This window comes from Bubalus bubalis, chromosome 12, assembly GCF_019923935.1.
Source record: "Bubalus bubalis isolate 160015118507 breed Murrah chromosome 12, NDDB_SH_1, whole genome shotgun sequence".
In the NCBI taxonomy this organism is placed as follows: domain Eukaryota; kingdom Metazoa; phylum Chordata; class Mammalia; order Artiodactyla; family Bovidae; genus Bubalus; species Bubalus bubalis.
In genome coordinates, this window is record NC_059168.1 from 4,847,289 (window position 1) to 4,865,223 (window position 17,935).

Here is a 17,935-nt window from a genome sequence, read left to right on the forward strand (position 1 = left end):
AGAAGCTGGCACCATGCAACTGGAGAGTAGCCCCTGCTCACCGCAACTAGAGAAAGTCCACGTGCCACAGTGAAGACCCAGTGCAGGCAAAAATAACATACATACATATATACATTAAAAAATTTTTTTTTGTAAAGACTAATTAATGATGGGTTATGAAGGAGATCAGCCCTGGGATTTCTTTGGAAGGAATGATGCTAAAGCTGAAACTCCAGTACTTTGGCCACATCATGCGAAGAGCTGACTCATTGGAAAGGACTCTGATGCTGGGAGGGATTGGGGGCAGGAGGAGAAGGGAACGACAGAGGATGAGATGGCTGGATGGCATCACTGACTCGATGGACGTGAGTCTGAGTGAACTCCAGGAGTTGGTGATGGACAGGGAGGCCTGGTGTGCTGCGATTCATGGGGTCGCAAAGAGTCAGACACGACTGAGCGACTGAACTGAACTGAACTGATGAATTCTATGGGTACAGCCCAGCAACCTGTTGAAGACTGTTTATCACCTTGAGAACTTTATATTCTAAGGAACATAATGCATAAAATATTAATTACCATCAGAAAAAACCCTAGCATTTATAACATGATTTATAGTTACTAAAATACTTGGACATATATATTTCTTATTAAATCCTCATCACAACTTTGCAGGACATGTAAGGAAAGTATTATTATCTCTAATTTACAGGTGAGTAAACTGAGGCACGGAGGAATTTTTTTTTCTCTTAAAGTCACAAAAACAGCAGATTTAAACCTGTGTGTGCAAGTGTGCTGTGTCGTTTCAGTCATGTCCAGCTCTTTACAACTCCATGGACTATAGCCTGCCAGGCTCCTCTGTCCATGGGATTCTCCAGGCATGAATACTGCAGTGGGTTGCCATGCCCTCCTCTGGGGAATCTTCCTGACCCAGGGATCAAAACCATGTGGGTGCTTTACCACTAGCGCCACCTGAGAAGCCTTGATTCAAACCTAGATGGGCAGAATTCCAGTCCAGCAAAACCTACTCATACTGCAAAACCCTGACAGGATACATCATGTCAACATCTACTGCCCGGAGAAGCGGGAAGAGATCCTGTTTCTATGGTGTGAAAGGAAGCCCAGCGGTGGGGCTGTTCAGAAACTTTGTAAGGAACACACAGTACGTCTACACCTCTTGCAGAGCCGACATTCTCCCTGCATCACTGCAGAACTTATCCCTGGTCCTCACTGTAGACAGCGATGTAATGACGGAGCGAGAGGACAGGAAGGGCTACGTAGACAGCCAGCATCACCACGGGGCTGAGGGGCAGCACAGCAACATGTGCACTTCACACCCAGAGCTGAAAGGGCTGCTTGCTTTAATGTTCTGTGTGTTAATAAAAGAAGCAGCTGTGAATGGCTGCAGCCTGCCATGCCTGCTGGCAACTAGGTACCTGAACACATACAACCAGGGAGGGGGAGGAGTTTTGTTAATATCTGGTATTTCTGCTTGCCACTCTAGGTTCTTTTATTCTTCAAAAAGGAATGTTGTGTTTTGTTTTTTTTTTTCATGGAGAATCCAAGGTCGGAAACCTGTTTGCTCTAATGATCTCACAGATGGGTTCTGATGTCTTAACTTAAAAAATAAAGGGACTGATTCTCATGCTCTGCCAAAGAGATGGACATCTGTGAAATGTGGCCACTCCATAGACCATCTATAGTGACTGCTTTTTGGTCACCATCACCCACTCTCCCCATCTGGAGGCTACCCACAGAGGCCATGAGAAATGAAATCTTTTCCAGGGATCTTTGAAGAAAGCCCCGCAGGTGAAAAATTAGCAGAAGCTGCAAAGTCATGCTCGCCTGCCGGTGGAGCCCAGCAAAGTCTCGGGGAGCACACGGGGTGTCCCGTTGTGGCATCCTCTGGAGGTAAGACCTGCCAGGTCCCAGAATGCTCACTGGCCACCACCTTAAGACGTGACTCTGATGGTTAAACTGGTAGAGGATAAGAAAAATGAGAATCACTGGTAAAGGAAAACACACAAATTCGAAGGCATAAAGGAAGCGCAGAGTGACTTCCTTTCTTAATTGCCTAATACAATCCCCCCTAGATGCATAAATTACAGTTCCTATTAACAGCTCTATGAATAATAATCAGTTTACTTTCTGACTTGTACCTAAATATACTTTTCTATATGATTTCATCTTTTATTCAGCTGTTTAAAAGCAGAACATCTAATTACAGTTCCTATTAGTCAACATCATTTTTTCCCCCCTCTTTGCCATGGAGCATGTGTGATGACTGATTTTCTAAAAACAGAATTCCTTAGCATATGGAACAAATCGTGTTATTATTAATGCATCCCCAAATGACTCTGCATTTCAATTCCCTTAATTATTTAGTCACTGCTGATTATGTCTTTTTACAATTCATTATCGCATTTTTCGCAACATGAACATTTTATTCATTAAGTGTCAAAATGATCGGTTTGACCTCATAAAAAAGACACAGTTTTAAAAGTCTGTGCTTCTTTTCTTTAATGTTTTCACGCTATGTGATAACGTGGTGCTAAACAGAAAGTTTTTCAAGGACACTGTAACATACACCTGATCTGTTTGCAGTGACGGCCGTTGTTGGCTGACCTTGGGCAAGTGAGGAGTGGGCTGCGGAACTGCCCCTAGCACATCTCTAAAGATCAATCCAGAGTAAACGAGGAGTTTGGGACTAACATGTGCACACAATTATCTATAAAACAGATAACCCACAAGAACCTACTGCACGGGGAATTCTATTCAATGTTTTGTACAACTTACTTGGGAAAAGAGTCTGAAAGAGAATAGATGTATATGGATAACTGAATCACTTTGCTGATACACCTGAAACTCACATAACATTGTAAATCATCTACACGCCAATATAAAATAAAATTAAAAGAAGAACCCTAATTCAATCACACTGGGATGTGCTCATTTTAAACAAACATACTATCTGTGGAAGAAGATTGTTGTACGCGTTTTAGTCACAAAGCTAAAACCAGCTTTTAAAAATAGCTCTTCAAGTAGTGCTGGGAAACTCCGGGTAAGAAACATTTACTAAAATAATAACTGACTCTTGATAAGAATTAATTGTGCCCTCTGGTTGATCCTCCAGAAGTTATAGAACCAGATTCTGACCTGGACTCTTTAATAAGGCCTGGGCCCTAGGACCCTCATGCAGATGTTGGCTCATGATTTCGGGGAGGTCTGTGTACCTCGTCTGAGGCCAAATTCATTGTAAAAATTTTTTTAAAAAGCAAAGGGAAAATTGGAAAGGATTCAGAAGGCTGAGAATGTGAAGGAATTAAAGGAAAACAGACATGCTTATTTTTACCTGGCTAAAGGCTATCTCTGAGATGTGAGATTTTCTTGCAATCGTGCTTAATTTGTAACCTAGATGGTGGATACTACCATAATGTAGGGGCTTCTCTGGTGGCTCAGATGGTAAAGAATCTGCCTGCAATGTGGAAGACCTGGGTTTGATACCTGGGTCAGGAAGATCCCCTGGAGGAGGGCCAACCCAGGGATCGAACCTGGGTCTCCTGCATTGCAAGCAGACGCTTTACTGTCTGAGCCACCAGGGAAACCGAGGGCATGGCTACCCACGCCCAAATTCTTTTTTTTTTTTTTATTTTATTTTTAAACTTTACATAATTGTATTAGTTTTGCCAAATATCAAAATGAATCTGCCACAGGTATACATGTGTTCCCCATCCTGAATTCCATGGACAGAGGAGCCTGGTGGGTCACAATCCACAGGGTCACAAAGAGTCAGACACGACTGAGCGACTAACAGAATGGTAAACCTTTTTATTAGGTATCCTTTCTATTTTACCATGTACCTCCTGATCATGCTAAAACCGAGTCCTACTGAACAGGATGTGACCATGGAACTCATTTTTGTCTTTGTCTTTTGATTTAGAACAAGCAACAGATGCCATATTGTCAAAGGGAGGTGTACCTAGTCAGGGCAGAGCTCGAATCAAGTGACAATCCTTCATACATGGTATAAGAATATCAACCCATTTCCTTTCTCATTTCTTCTTTTAAGGGTCCATGTAGAAGCTGGAGATTTTCTTTCTTTCTTTCTTTTTTTTTTTGATACCCCTTTAAAAGATTCTTTCTTTCCTTCTTTATTTTTATTTTTTGGCTGTGCTGGGTCTTTGTTGCTGCATGTTGGCTTTCTCTAGTTTCAGAGAATAGGGGCTCCTTTTCATTGCAGTGTGTGGGTTTCTATTGTGGTGGTTTCCCTTGCTGCAGAGCACGGGCTCTAGGTGCATGGGCTTCAGTAGATGTGGTGCAGAGGCTTAGTTACCCCGTGGTATGCGGGATCTTCCTGGACCAGGAATCGAACCCATGTTCCCCACACTGGAAGGACGATTCTTAAGCACTAGACCACCAGGGAAGTCTGAAGTTGGGGATTTTCTGAACCTACCTCTTTGAAGACTCCCACTACTTCAACTGTTCTTCCAAGCCAGAGTAGATTTCTGTGTTTCACACTGCTCGCCTCAGTTGGATAAGTCTTAACGTGGGAAGGATTTATATTTAAGTAGGAGGGTTCTATGTCATTTGCCAATAAGACAGCTGCTCCAAGCAATCTACCAAGTTTATTTCGATGTGAAAATACCGCAGTAAGTTAGAAGCTACGCAGAATTTTTAATCCTTGGTAAGATCTCAGAAGGAGTCTTTAGAAACATAGCAGACTAGAACATATATTATGAAAACTACTCTGCCTGGGTAATCTGATTCATAATTAGGCATAATTGGTATAACCATATACTTGTAAAAGCAACGAAAGGGGCATAAATCGACACAAATGAAGGTAGTTTTATCATAACTAAGAAGGCAGAGAAATTTAAATGAGCACTTTAACTGTACTTACAGAGATAAAAAACCATCGATCACCTACAAACAATGTTCCACCAGGGGGTGTCGTCTGCATTTACTTGCTTCGTGGCTGCTTTGCAAGTGTATGCACCTCAACAGTTGTTTTAAAAAATGATATTTTTGTAAAGTGATTTATAATGTCCCGCTGGCTTTGATATTTATTCCGAGGAAGTACTGTCTTTATATTGTATTGTTTGTCAATCAAACTCAAAGCGATTCCAATGCTTTTGTTTTCTAGTAATACTACCTTGTAAAAAAAGCTGTAAGCAGACACCTAGACTCTAGATATCTAGGGGAATTTGCTATTAATCCCACATTAATCCTTTCCTGTAGGCAGGAGTCCTTTAGCAAAGCAATGATTTCCTAGCAATAAAGATAATCTCGTCAATACTCTACAACTGGATTTTACAGATGGATATTTCCTTAAGTGAACCTCATCTCTAATGAATTTGAAACTACTTGATTATCCTAATGAGAATAATAGCAGCTAACAGTCATCAGTTTCAAAATAAACTGTTTATTTCAATCACAGCTTTGCAAGATTGGTTTACCTCCAGAACTGTGTGTGATGAATGAAAACATTTGGTTAGACATGTTGACTCATGAAGATGTGTGTATCCACAAATTTATCTGGCAATAGATGTTACAACCACATCACATAATGAGTGAGAACAATGCCTTTCTTCTTTGCGAAATGCACGCTGTATTGAAATCTCTATTGACTGGCTGTCACCGGGCTGGTCAGCGGCTGAGCTGTTGTTGAACAGTGTCTGATGCAAGAACTCCAGCTGGGGTGAAAACTCACACCCGGGCAGGCAGGGGTGTGGGCTGTGGCCTCTTGGGGCCTCTGACTCTCCATCTTTATCCATCCCTCTCCTGGAGAGGAGGACAATGTTGATTGCTGGAGCTCTTACGAAGAGTAATATGGGCAGGTGGTGTCAGTAACAGAGCTTTATGGAGGGAGGCAAAACACAGGCTGATGCAAAAGAACCCTGTGCTTCAAGACGCACTACTCAGTAACTGGGTGATACATAAATACATGCTAGAGACCAGCTTGTAAGGAACTATCAAAGGTACTCTTTGAAAAAATTTATTTATTTATTTACTTATGGCTGTGCTGTGTCTTCATTGCTACACGAGGGCTTTCTCTAGTTGCAGCGAGCAGGGGCTACTCTCTAGTCATGTACGGCTCTCATTGCGGTAGCTTCTCTTGTTGTGGAGCACAGGGCTCTAGGGTGCACGGGCTTCAGCAGTTGTGGTGCTTGCACTTAGTTGCTCTGTGGCACACGGGATCTTCCTGGACCAGAGATCATATCTGTGTTCCCTACATTGGCAGATGGATTCTCAACCACTGTACCACTAGGGAAGTCCCTCAAAAGTACTCCTTGTGCACCCCTTGTGCCACATGTCAGGTATCAATCCTCAAGGAAACTGCTGGAAGCCCTGTACAGCTTCTTCTCACTGAAGCAACAGTGGAAGCCATGAGCATGCTTTTATATCATCGAGGCCAGGAGAGAGAGGTGATGCAAACACAAGAGTCCAGATGCATCCCCACAAGGAGAATTTGCCTAGTCTTATGTGTTGAAAATCACTCTATCTGGTTTCTGAACTTAGGCTCTGGAGTCTGGAGTTTAAACCCTAACTGTGTCTATTATTTATTATGCGTTCTCCTCCTGTTATCTCAGTTTCCTGCTCTGGAAGATGAGGATGACTTCATCCAGGGTTAAAGTGAGGATTAAAGGAGAGAGCACATAGCAAGAGCACAGAAAGCCATCGATGCATGATTTGCCATGCCACCGTTATTGCTTCTGTTGCTTTAGTTCACACAGTCTGCTCTGGTCCACAGAGTCTATTCAGATCCCTGCACCTTCAAGAAAATGAGGCTGTCATGCAATGTTGCTCTGATGGGCTCTTTATCATTTTTGGTAATAAAAGGTCCAGCACATGTCCTGCAAGTTTTTACTTCCTGAGTTTTCCCAGCACTGCTAAGACTTGGGCGGGGTGGGGGGTGGGTGGGAGGTTGAGTGGGCAGAAGGAATGCATTTTAAAAATGCTCCAACCAAAGTTATTGCTAATCTGATCTCCAAAACATGTGTTCTAATACACCAAATATTTTGCTCACTGCTTTTTCTTTCCATTTCCCCCCACGTGCACGTGCTTGCTTTTGATGTGGCATGCACTTTAAAAACACATTATTAAGCAGACAAGTCGGTCACCCCTGGAGCTGACACTCTGTCCCCTGCTTATTCTTAACAAGTCTCCTTTTGTGCTGAAGTAATTAATCATTTCAACTTTCTAAGGGTTGCTGATGGTCTTTCGAGATGACTCCAGTTACCGAGGCCCCTCTACCCCCATCACCGTCTACACTGTTCTGAACATGTCAGGAATCTGCTCCTGGGTCTGTATTCACATCACAGTGGGATCCTCATTTCATACAACAATAACCACCAACGTCCGAAAGAACTTAGTGTTCACTTGCCTTTTTCCAGAGTCTGGGCCTGGGGTGTGGGTGGAGGTGTGAGTGAGAGACTTTGGTGAAAAAAAAACAAGGAAATAGAAAGGGAAAAGGAATGATCAGCTCTGATTTTGCAGCCCAGAGGGGAGGTTTTAATCTTGGGTCCTGGAGGGAATCTCTCAGGACACCACCTTTTTCATGCATTGTGGCTGAATTTTCTTTCTCCCTTTTTTGTCTTTCTCTCTCGTTTATTGGCAGCTGAGTTTTCAAATGGCTTTCCTGTTTGAAGCTGAATCTTTGACTCACCAGGGTCAGAAAATGTCATTTAGTTTCCAGGGTAGGTTGCGGGGGAGTTGGTCATTTTTAAAATGCTGTATCAACAATTTTAGCTAAATTTAGGTTCTATTTTTAAAAGCCTACCCTTCCCTGTCCTCCACCCAGGTATCCACTGTTAAACTGAATTCAAAAAACAGGTTTAAAAATGACCAAAAATACTATGAGATCACAAGCTACTGCCAGAGAAAGGAAGACAAAAATGATTCATAAATTAAATATGAAGATATAAATAAACCAATAATGTTGAGTTAATTAATATAGATTCCCAGGGTGACTTTTAGAAAATGTGCACTTTATAAACAGAGACAAATCTATATTTGAGATCATTAAAAAGATATTTATGAGTAACTGAAGAATAGAGTTTTAAATTAGCACATAATGTATCAATAATAATGCTGATCTAAGATTTTTTAATCAGGTTCCAGAAGCCTAATCAATGTTCATACAGAAATACCTTTAAAAAAAAAAAAAAGAAGTAGAATATAAAATGTTTAGTATTTTTAATTCCATAGAACCACAGAACTCTTGTTATTTAGGATGACAATAAAAATAAGGCATTAAAATGAAAACATTGTTGTGAAAAAGTTGTACTAACAGACATGGGTAATAATAAACTACCCATGAGTTATACTCCTGTAACTTTTCAGGAAATTCAGGGGAGAAAGACATCCATTTGGATAAACAGATATGCCTTTTTAGTGGGAGGCAAAAGAAGAGGAAACTCTAAAAAATAAAATAGATCATTAGTGTAGTGTCAGAATACCCTGGTGGCTCAGTGGTAAAGAATTCTTCTGCCAATGCAGGAGACAAGGATTCGATCCCTGGATCGGAAAGATCCTCTGTAGCAGGAAATGGCAACCCACTCCAGTATACTTGCCTGGGAAATCCCATGGACAGAGGCTCCTGTAGGGCTACAGTCCATGGAGTTGCAAGAGTCAGACACAACTGAGCGACTAAAAACAGCAACAACAGTGTCAGGATATGACAATTATTTTCCAACTCAATACAGCAATCCCCTCTTATCTAGGGGGGAAACATTCCAATACCCTAGTGGGTGCCTTAACCCACAGATAGCAGTAAATCCTGCAAACATTGTCTTTTTTCCTATATATGTTAACACATAAGTATGGTAAAATCTGGGCTTCCCTGGTGGCCCAGATGGTAAAGAATCTGCCTGCGATGCAGGAGACCCAGGTTTGATCCCTGGGTTGGGAAGATCCCCTGGAGAAGGGAATGTCAACCCACTCTAGTATTCTTGCCTGGAGAATTCCATGGACAGAGGAGCCTGGTGGGCTACAGTCCGTGCGGTTGCAAAGAGCTGGACATGACTGAACGACTGACTCACACACACACACACACACACACACACACACACACACACACGGGATAAAGTTTATTTATAAATTAGGCACAGTCAGAGAATATCCGAACTGCAAGTATCTACTCTTGCACTTTTGGGCCATTATTAAGAAAAATTAGAGCCGCTTGAATACAAGTACCAAGACACCAAGAAGACTACAAGGTCACTAACGGGTGGGCTGCGCTGGACAAAGAGATGGTTCACATCCCAGGCGGGATGGAGTGAGATGGTGCAAGATTTCGTCACACTGTTCAGGATAGCATGTGATTTAAAATCTACTAATTGTTTATTCCTGGAATTTTCTATTTAATCGTTTCAGAGCTCAGTTGACCATGGGTAACTGAAACTGCGGATAAAAGAGGACTACTGTACCTGGAGAGACAGAAAGGGGCGTCCTTTTTCTAACTTATCAACAGAACTAAAAGTGTTAGGAAGCAGGCTGAGCACAGTGAATCTCCAGAATTTCTTGGCTACACGTGGGCCCAGGAATGGAGCCACATACAAATGCGAAAATGCCTCGTGTGCAAAAACCAGTTAATTTGGAGCTGAAAGAATGCTGAGACTGGATTTCCTATTCTGACATTGCGGTTGTGTGTGTGGACAGCTTTCAAAATCAGAACAAAACAACATGTAGATAAATATGGGTGCAGGTTCTAAAAGTCATGAAAAAAGTCCTGAGTCTCAATCCCTATGTTTTTTAAATACTTAACATCTCACTGCCTCCAACAATTATTAAAAAAAAACAAGAACTGCACAACTATAAATCAAATATGTCAGAATTTACAAGACAACATATACATGAAATGGCAAAAAAAAAAAAAAAAATCAGGTTTTTTTGTTTTTGTTTTTGTTTTTTAATGTTATAATGTCTACATGGGCTTCCCAAGTGGCACAGTGGTAGAGAATCTGGATGCCAAGCAGGGGACTCAGGTTCAACCCCTGAGTTGGGAAGATCCCCTAGAGGAGGAAATGGCAACCTGTTACAGTATTCTTGCCTGAAAAATCTTGTGGACAGAGGAACCTGGTGGGTTACAGTCCATGGGGTCACAAAGGATAGGACACGACTGAACGACTGAGCACACACAGCAATGTCTAAATAATTACGAGTGTAAGAACTACAGGTAATTATCTCTTATTTAAAAGATGATGGACTTGAAAACACTTAGTAAGAGAAAGAAGCCAGCCACAAAAGACCACATACTGTGTGATTCCATTTCTATGCAATGTCCAGAATAAGCAAATTTATAGAGACAAAAGGCGGGTCAATGGTTGCCTAGGGCTGGAGCGGATGGGGAAGGAAGAGAGGTGATGGCTGAGAGGTGGGGGTTATTTTTTGGGGGGTAATGAAAAGTCCTAAAGTTAACTGTGGTGAAGGACACACAATTATATGAATGTACTAAAAGCCACTGGATTGTAAAAGTTCAATGGGTATGTGAATTATTCTCAAAAATCTGTTTAAAAAACAAACTATGATTAATATCTAGATAGATGTTCTAATTTTCCAGGCCTGTATCTTGTCAATCCTTGAATGATCATTTTTGATCTTAGAAATTATTCAAAACTTTCCTGTGAGCATGTAATAGTAATGTGCAGCACATCAGTGTAATATCACAATGCTCCATGTGAAAAAAATAAAGAAACCTGTGTGTGATTTTCCCGATAGTAAGTACACTCTTAAAATGTACTTCTTGAGTTGATAACTGTGGGTAGATGTGCTTTAATTGTTCCAAGAATGGCTTTAGACGGAGCATATTAGTCATGGAAATAACTTTGACTTCCCTCTCTCAATTCCATGATCAACATCATAATTGAATTATCCCTGCAAATTTAACACCTTGATTTCTTAAACATGTAGATTCATCAGATATCAAAACAGAAAACTCCGTCTCATGAAAGATAATCAGACTACAGTTAGCGGATACTACACAAAAGGTCTGAACTCTTCTGGTGTGGACATCAGTGGTATGTCCTTTCCACTTCCAACCCTCAGGAGTTATTAAGTGAATTCTCATTGCTCTTGCAGAAGGTGTCCTCATGCTCCCAGGTAACCCAACAATCTTGACTGTCCTGGGAGAGCTTATGTTTCAGGTTATGCTTCAAGCTTATGCTTCAAAAAAGCACTTCAGTCTCTTTGGGGAAGGACAACAGGGTAGAGAGCAAAAACAGACATTGAGCAAAAGGTCAAAGTCATTCATTCATTCATTATTCCTTATCCATTTATTCAGCATTAATTAAATATCCATTACGTGCTAGTTGCTTGCTAGCCCCTGGAGATAATGGTCACTGCCTAATGGGGCTTAAGAAAGACCATTATCAGTCCATACAACAAGCGCTGTGATAAAAGAAAAGGGTCCCTGTGGAATATAGAACAGGAGCATGTATTCAGACTCTGGCAATCAGGAAGGCTTCCTGGAGGGAGTGGCATCTTAAGTGAGGCTTAGAGAAAAAGAAAGAAACACTTGGATGTTTGGGGTCAGGGGTAGACAGAGTAAGAGTGAAGCCTGGAGGAGAAGGAGAGGGCTGTGGTGTTGCTTGTACAGAAGTCGTGTACAGAGTGGGAGGTGGGCAGCGGAGAGAGACGAGGCTAAACACCATGGGAGCCGGAGCAAGTGTGGCTCTGTAGACCACATCCAGGAACCCGACCATGTCCTGAGCCTGGGGAAGCCACTAACGTGTTTCCAGCAAACATTCTTTAGAAAGCTGATTCTGCCTGCACTGGGGAGAGCTAGGGGGAGGCAGGAGACTGGAAGCCAGAAAGGGGGTCTCTGGAGTAATCAAGGTGGGAAAGGATGGTGCCTGAAGGATGGTGATAGGGACAGGAAGAAATGGACCCATTAGGAGGACATTCAGGAGAAAGCCAGCAGAGGAAAAGCCAGTTGCAGTGAGAGGTGACCTCAGGGCAGCGGTCTCATGACACATCTGGTGGGGCGATCTGGGGGCATGGGACAGGTGAGCATGAAAATCAGGAAACAGAGCCTGATAAATACACCTGATTGATACCCATCTCAGCACAGATGTGAACATGAACCGAGGAAGCCAGCCTGTGAGAAGGAGAGAGAGCCGGGGTAGGAGACCTACAGCTAAAGGACAGCTACAGGGAGAGACGTCCATGGAGGAGACTGGGAGGGAAGGGCCGCCAGGATGGGAGTAATTCCAGGGGGACGTGGTGTGAGAGAGGGCATGTGGAGGCAGGAGTGCTGGTCAGGGGCACTGAATGCCCACCAAGGGCTCACAACACTGCAATGGTAAATCTCATTCATGGAAAGAGATAAACAAGGATTTGCACGGGCTCCGCATGCAAGTGCTTATCTTTATGAGAATGGAGACTCACTGAAATATAAAGAAGCAAAGCACTCGGAGCCGTTGTGAAAACAGGAGTGAACACACAACACTGTGTAATCCAATGGACCCCACGGGCGGCTCTGCCACACCCTCTACATTCTTGTGTTGCTGGGGCTGAACCATGCACACCGCCTTTCAAAGGAATGCCTCTCTATTTGCTTTCTTGCCCACATTATGTCTCTGTAACCCACTTGTCCTGTAAGCGCGGGCTGAGCTCCTCCTGTGAGTCCGGCAAGCGTTCTAAAGCACTGAGTAAATCTACTTCTTTTTGAGTCACATTCAATCTTATTATCTCTCTGGCTTTGTGGATGTACCTTGCAAGGCTAGAGCAACAGAAAACTTTAAAACTCAAGTATATTTAACGCCCTGGTCCTCTCATGTAGTGCTGAAGTTCGCCCAGCATCCTGATGCGAAATGAGGAAGCTGTGTCTTTGACCTTGTTGGGAACCCCACCATCATGCAGTCTGGCTACTGACACGCAGACCTGGCCCAACCTGGGCACAGCAGGAGGCACCAGCGCCCGAGTTTCCTTGACAGCCTGTAGCATCCAGCTGTTGTTACTATTTGTGGGCCTGCTCCTCTCCTCCAGGTGCCCCTTCTCAGCAAGATACTGACAAACATGGGAGCAAAGATATTGACTATGGTATCAGAACGCACCCGAGACTGTGCTGGTGGAGAGTGTGTTCTCACGTGCCGCTGGGCCGGCTAACACCCCCTCCTGCTTCTACACTCCTGGTTCTGTAAGCCTCTGTGATGTAACCACGCACATGGCCACGTAAACACAGAAAGGCAAAGTCATTCACTCTGGACTGGAGCTTCCAGACCTCCGAGGTCCCTTTGGCCATTGCCCCGAAGCCTCTGGGCTCAGAACAGATTCTGAATTATAAAATTCTCACCCCGCTTCTGTTAGAAACTAAACAGCTTTGACATCCGCACAAAGCCTACAGAGTGTAGCCCATGGCCCTGAAACTAGCAGCAGTTTCAGGATACCCCCTCATAGGCACCAGGACCCTTAGGGAGAGACACAGAGCCGCTTAAGTAGGGCTTCTGGTTTCAGCCAAAGGACTCATAACACCTAGCAAAACTGCACCTTCAGATGTAAAATAAGATACTTTACATGATGTTTGTGTCTCTATCCATCTGGGGTGTCATTGTTCAGTCTCTCAGTTGTGTCTGACTCTTTGTGCCCCATGAATTATTGAATGCCAGGCTTCCCTGTCCTTCACTATCTCCCGGAGGTTGCTCAAATTCATGTTCATTGAGTCGGTGATGCCACCAACCATCTCCTCCTCTGTCTCTCCCCTTCTCCTCCCGCCCTCAATTTTTTTCCAGCATCAGGGTCTTTCCATCCAGGTGGCCAAATGAAAAAAAGAAAAATCAAAACAAGACACTGCCAAGTGAAACCCATTTATCTTGGATAAGACATGCAGTTTGCGTGGTGAATTTCTCCAGACCGCCATGACCGTTACTTTCGCTTTGATTCTATTTTACTATACCAAGCAATGGGATACGTAAATGGGGCTCCTCTGCAGTTATGCCCAGCCTGATTTTGCCATTTGTGGGCTTCATTTTGTCGTGAATAAAATCCTTACTACTTGAAACAAATGAAATAATTTACAAAGAAAACAACATGAGGCAGAAAATGCCTGTCTGGTCGGAAACAGGGCAGATCTGACCTCGGTCCAGTTCTGCAAATGACCCAAACAGATCACTTAAAACAAGAGTCTCTTTGTTTTCTATTTTCTCCAAGAGGGGTTAATGTATCTTTGTGGCACAATGGTAAAGAATCTGCCCACCAATGCAGGAGATGCAAGAGATAGGTTTTATCCTTGGGTCAGGAACGCACCCTGGAAGAGGAAATGGCAACCCACTCCAGTATTCTTGCCTGGGAAATCCCAGGGATGGAGGAGCCTGGCGGGCAACAGTCCATGGGGTCTCAGAGAGTTGGGCACGACTGAGCACGCACACACATACACACGTATTTTCATTTGGATTAAGGAGCTTGTGGACACCTGAGCATCAGGTTTCTCTTGGCACACCACTCAGGGCCTGGACATGTTGAGGTGGCATGATGATGTATGTGGTTTGTGATGGTAACCTCAACTCTCTCCTCTTTCACAAACCTCCCAGAAACGCAACTGGAAATCTTCTCTAGGAGGCTCCTCAGTTTCCAGAAAACCAAGGAAGTTGAGTTCCCTCTATTTGCTGGACACCTGGCCACTCACAGTGTCAGGAAATAGGTATGGGTCTCCAGAATTTAAACGAGTCCTGGTTACCCCCTTCATACAGCAGAAAGGCAACTCTACGTACATATCCACCATGAATATTTCACAGGAAATTGGAATTAAATTAGTGACTAAAGATGAAAGCCAAGAAGATAATCTGCTCAGATGGTGCCCTGAGACTGTCTGTAAATCCATCCTTTATATCCAAACCAGATCTCAAACACTGGCCTCTTATTACAAAGGCTCCCTACGTTATGAGGGTGCCTCTCAATAACCACCATCTAGAGCTGTCTGGCATCAAATCCGTGCATTCTAGTTTCAGCCCCACATGACCCCACTGCATTGTAAATGGATTTTATTTGCTGAACAAATGTTAATGCCATTCTACGTGAATGGATAATGCTAGGAAAAGCACCTACATATTACAGCACTGGAGCCCTTAAGGATGAAATACAGTGTAACTTAGAAAACTGTCTGTTACAAACATATGTCAAGCCAGGAGGGCTCCCAGACCTTGGAGCTCATCTCCATAGAACTCCGTTATAATTTGTCCCTTGGTTAAATGAATGTTGCCATAATACATAGATTTACTAGGTCCCAGGAATGAAATTCTCTGAGCTAGGATAAAAAATAATTGTACTTGAGAACATAATGTAATATTCAAATGACTTGAAAACAGTCACCTCAGCAAAAATAAGAGAGGGGAGAGGAAAATGAAGTTTAAAGGTGAGGTTGTTAATGTTGGCCATAAAACCTCCATGAGTTCAAGTGCACGCACGCATGATCAGGCACTTTAGGATCACAAACACGTGGGAGCGGGAAACCTCCCTTTCGTGGCAAAATGCCTGAGTGGTTTCATGAATGAGCCAGGGGGGTGCTTCTTGCTTTAATAAGACAGCACTGCAGGTGGGGGGCGGTGCTGGTCCCAGACAGAGTTGGTCAGAAATCCCGGCTCTACTGCATGGCAGCTGTGTGCTGCGGCTCTCTGTGTTTAACCTCCCCTTGCCTCAGTTTCTTCCTCTGTAAAATGGGGATGAGAATAGTTCCCAACTACACAGCAGGCAGCTGTGATGGCCCAGTGAGAAAACATAGGCAAGAACCTTAGAAGAGTGTCTCAGACATAGTGAAAGTGAAGTCGCTCAGTCGTGTCCGACTCTCTACGGCCCCATGGACTGGAGCCTACCAGGTTCCTCCGTCCATGGTATTTTCCAGGCAAGAGTACTGGAGTGGGTTGCTATGTCCTTCTCCAATAAATGTCATCCTGTCCTTGTTGGTGGTCCATATAGAATCTGGGCTTCCCAGGTGGCACTAGTGGTAAAGAATCCACCTGCCAAGGCAGGAGACGCAAGAGATGCAGGTTCGATCCCTGGGTTGGGAAGATCCCCTGGAGGAGAGCATGGCAACCCACTCCAGTGTTCTTGCCTGGAGAATCCCAGGGACAGAGGAGCCTGGCAGGCTACAGTCCACGGGCTTACAAAAGAGTAGGACACGAGCGAGCCAGGGAACACGCACTCACACATAATTTAGTGCAAATGAAGAGCATGAATGCAAACCATGGCCTCTCCTCATGAGTGGTTTCTAAACTCAGGGCCTCCATCCCAGTTTTCTCCAGTCTGGACTCTGCCCCCTCTCCTCCACAGAAACAGCACTCCAGGCACATCCCCAGCAGTCCAGTGGTTGACTCCAAGCTTCCAATGCAGGGGGTACTTCATAAGGTCACCCATGACCTTGCTTTCCAATCCTTAGGGTGGTCTTGCACCCTCCTCTCTCTTCTCCTCTGGGAAATTCTGAGCCCAGTTGAATGGAAATTCTCTTGGTTTCAACTCTGTGACTTTTCAGTTATGATTTTTCCTCAGGTTCTCTGCTGACTCCCTCTCACAGGCATTTGCCAGTGGCTCTTCCCTTGCCTGGCCTTGAAATGGTGGACTTTAGGCTCTCATTGCTTCTCAGCCTGTAGTCCCTCTCCAGGCAAATGGACCCATTTCTGCAGTTTTACAACCAATGTGCTAATTCATCCACAATGTTGGCCTGCCTTTCAGACCTCTGTTCTGAGCTTATGCACATTCTCCACGTCTACCTGAGTATCACAAGGCACCTCAAACTCAGGATGTCTGAAAATGATTGTGTGATGTACTCCCTCCTCTTGCCCAGCACTTAAACGGGGCAGGACCCTATGGTCCTTGCCCACCCCCACCCCCACCCCTCCATGTCCTCTGCTTGCCTTTTGCTGTGGAAAACTTTAGTCAGAGAATAAGCTTAATCAGAGAAATGAGAAGTGCAGAGATAGAACAAAGGAGACCAAATAATAATAATATAGTCATTAAGCATAGTCAAGGACCTTTAGCTCCTTTTCAAGGGCTACAGATAATATTCTGAGCCATAGCCTGTGAGCTGTCTTACAGATACTGAAACCCTAGGTAGAAGAAGGTAACTACATGATGACCAGACTGTAACCACGACATTACATTAGCTGACACAACTCTGAGAACTGGCCTCAAAGAAATGGGAACAAGTCAATCATAGAACTGAAGATTAACTGTACCTAAAACCACCAAGATGACGCTGGTCAGACCACCGATGACCAATTTAAGGATGACTGTCGTGGCTGACTGTACTGTGTTTCTGCATGTACCCCCCCCACTTCTGTCTATAAAAGCTCTTGCCTTTGTACAGATGGCAGCCTTCCTCCACCAGTTGCCAACATCTAAAATAAAGCAAACTTTCTTCTCCACCAGCCTGGCCTGTTTATTGGCTTTCAGTAACCACTCTTTCGGTAACAGCATCAGCCTCCCCTCCATCTTCACAGGTCTCTACCCAGCATCCCTCACCCGGGACCTGCAACAGCCTCCCCCTCCTCCCGCCTCCTCCCCATGACAGCCAGTCTGCTCACATCCCTCCCAGCTCCGATCCTTCACTGTCTCCCTGGTGCTTAGTGGTTCCTGAGTGTGGCTGACAAGGTTCCGAATGACTGGCCTCTCCTGCCGGGCTTCTTCCATCCACCCTCCCGCTGCACAGGCTCCTCTTTCCTTCCCAGGTCTCTGACAAGCCAAGCTCTCCACCCCTTCTGATAGAAAGCCCCACCATTTTCTTTACGTTGCTTTCCTATTTATCCTCCAACTTTCAGTTCACAGGCTGCTTCCTCAGGGACACTATTCTTGATCACAACTTAGGTAATAAATGGTAGAGAAAATGTTCAGGAAACTCTGAGTATTTATCACAAATAGCAGGACAGGTTTATTTATGAGATTAAAAAAATAATGTAGCATCTATCTCTTCCAGCACATTGTTGGTCCAAAAGGGCCAGGGTCACATCTGTCTAAAACCTACCACTGATGC

General features: G+C 44.0%; 1 protein-coding gene across 9 annotated transcripts in view; it reads right to left on the reverse strand.

Annotated features, from left to right (window-relative positions):
• AFF3 (AF4/FMR2 family member 3) overlaps positions 1-17,935 on the reverse strand; it is a 582,175-nt gene that overhangs the window by 289,578 nt on the left and 274,662 nt on the right. The gene's annotated exons all lie outside the window — the stretch shown is intronic.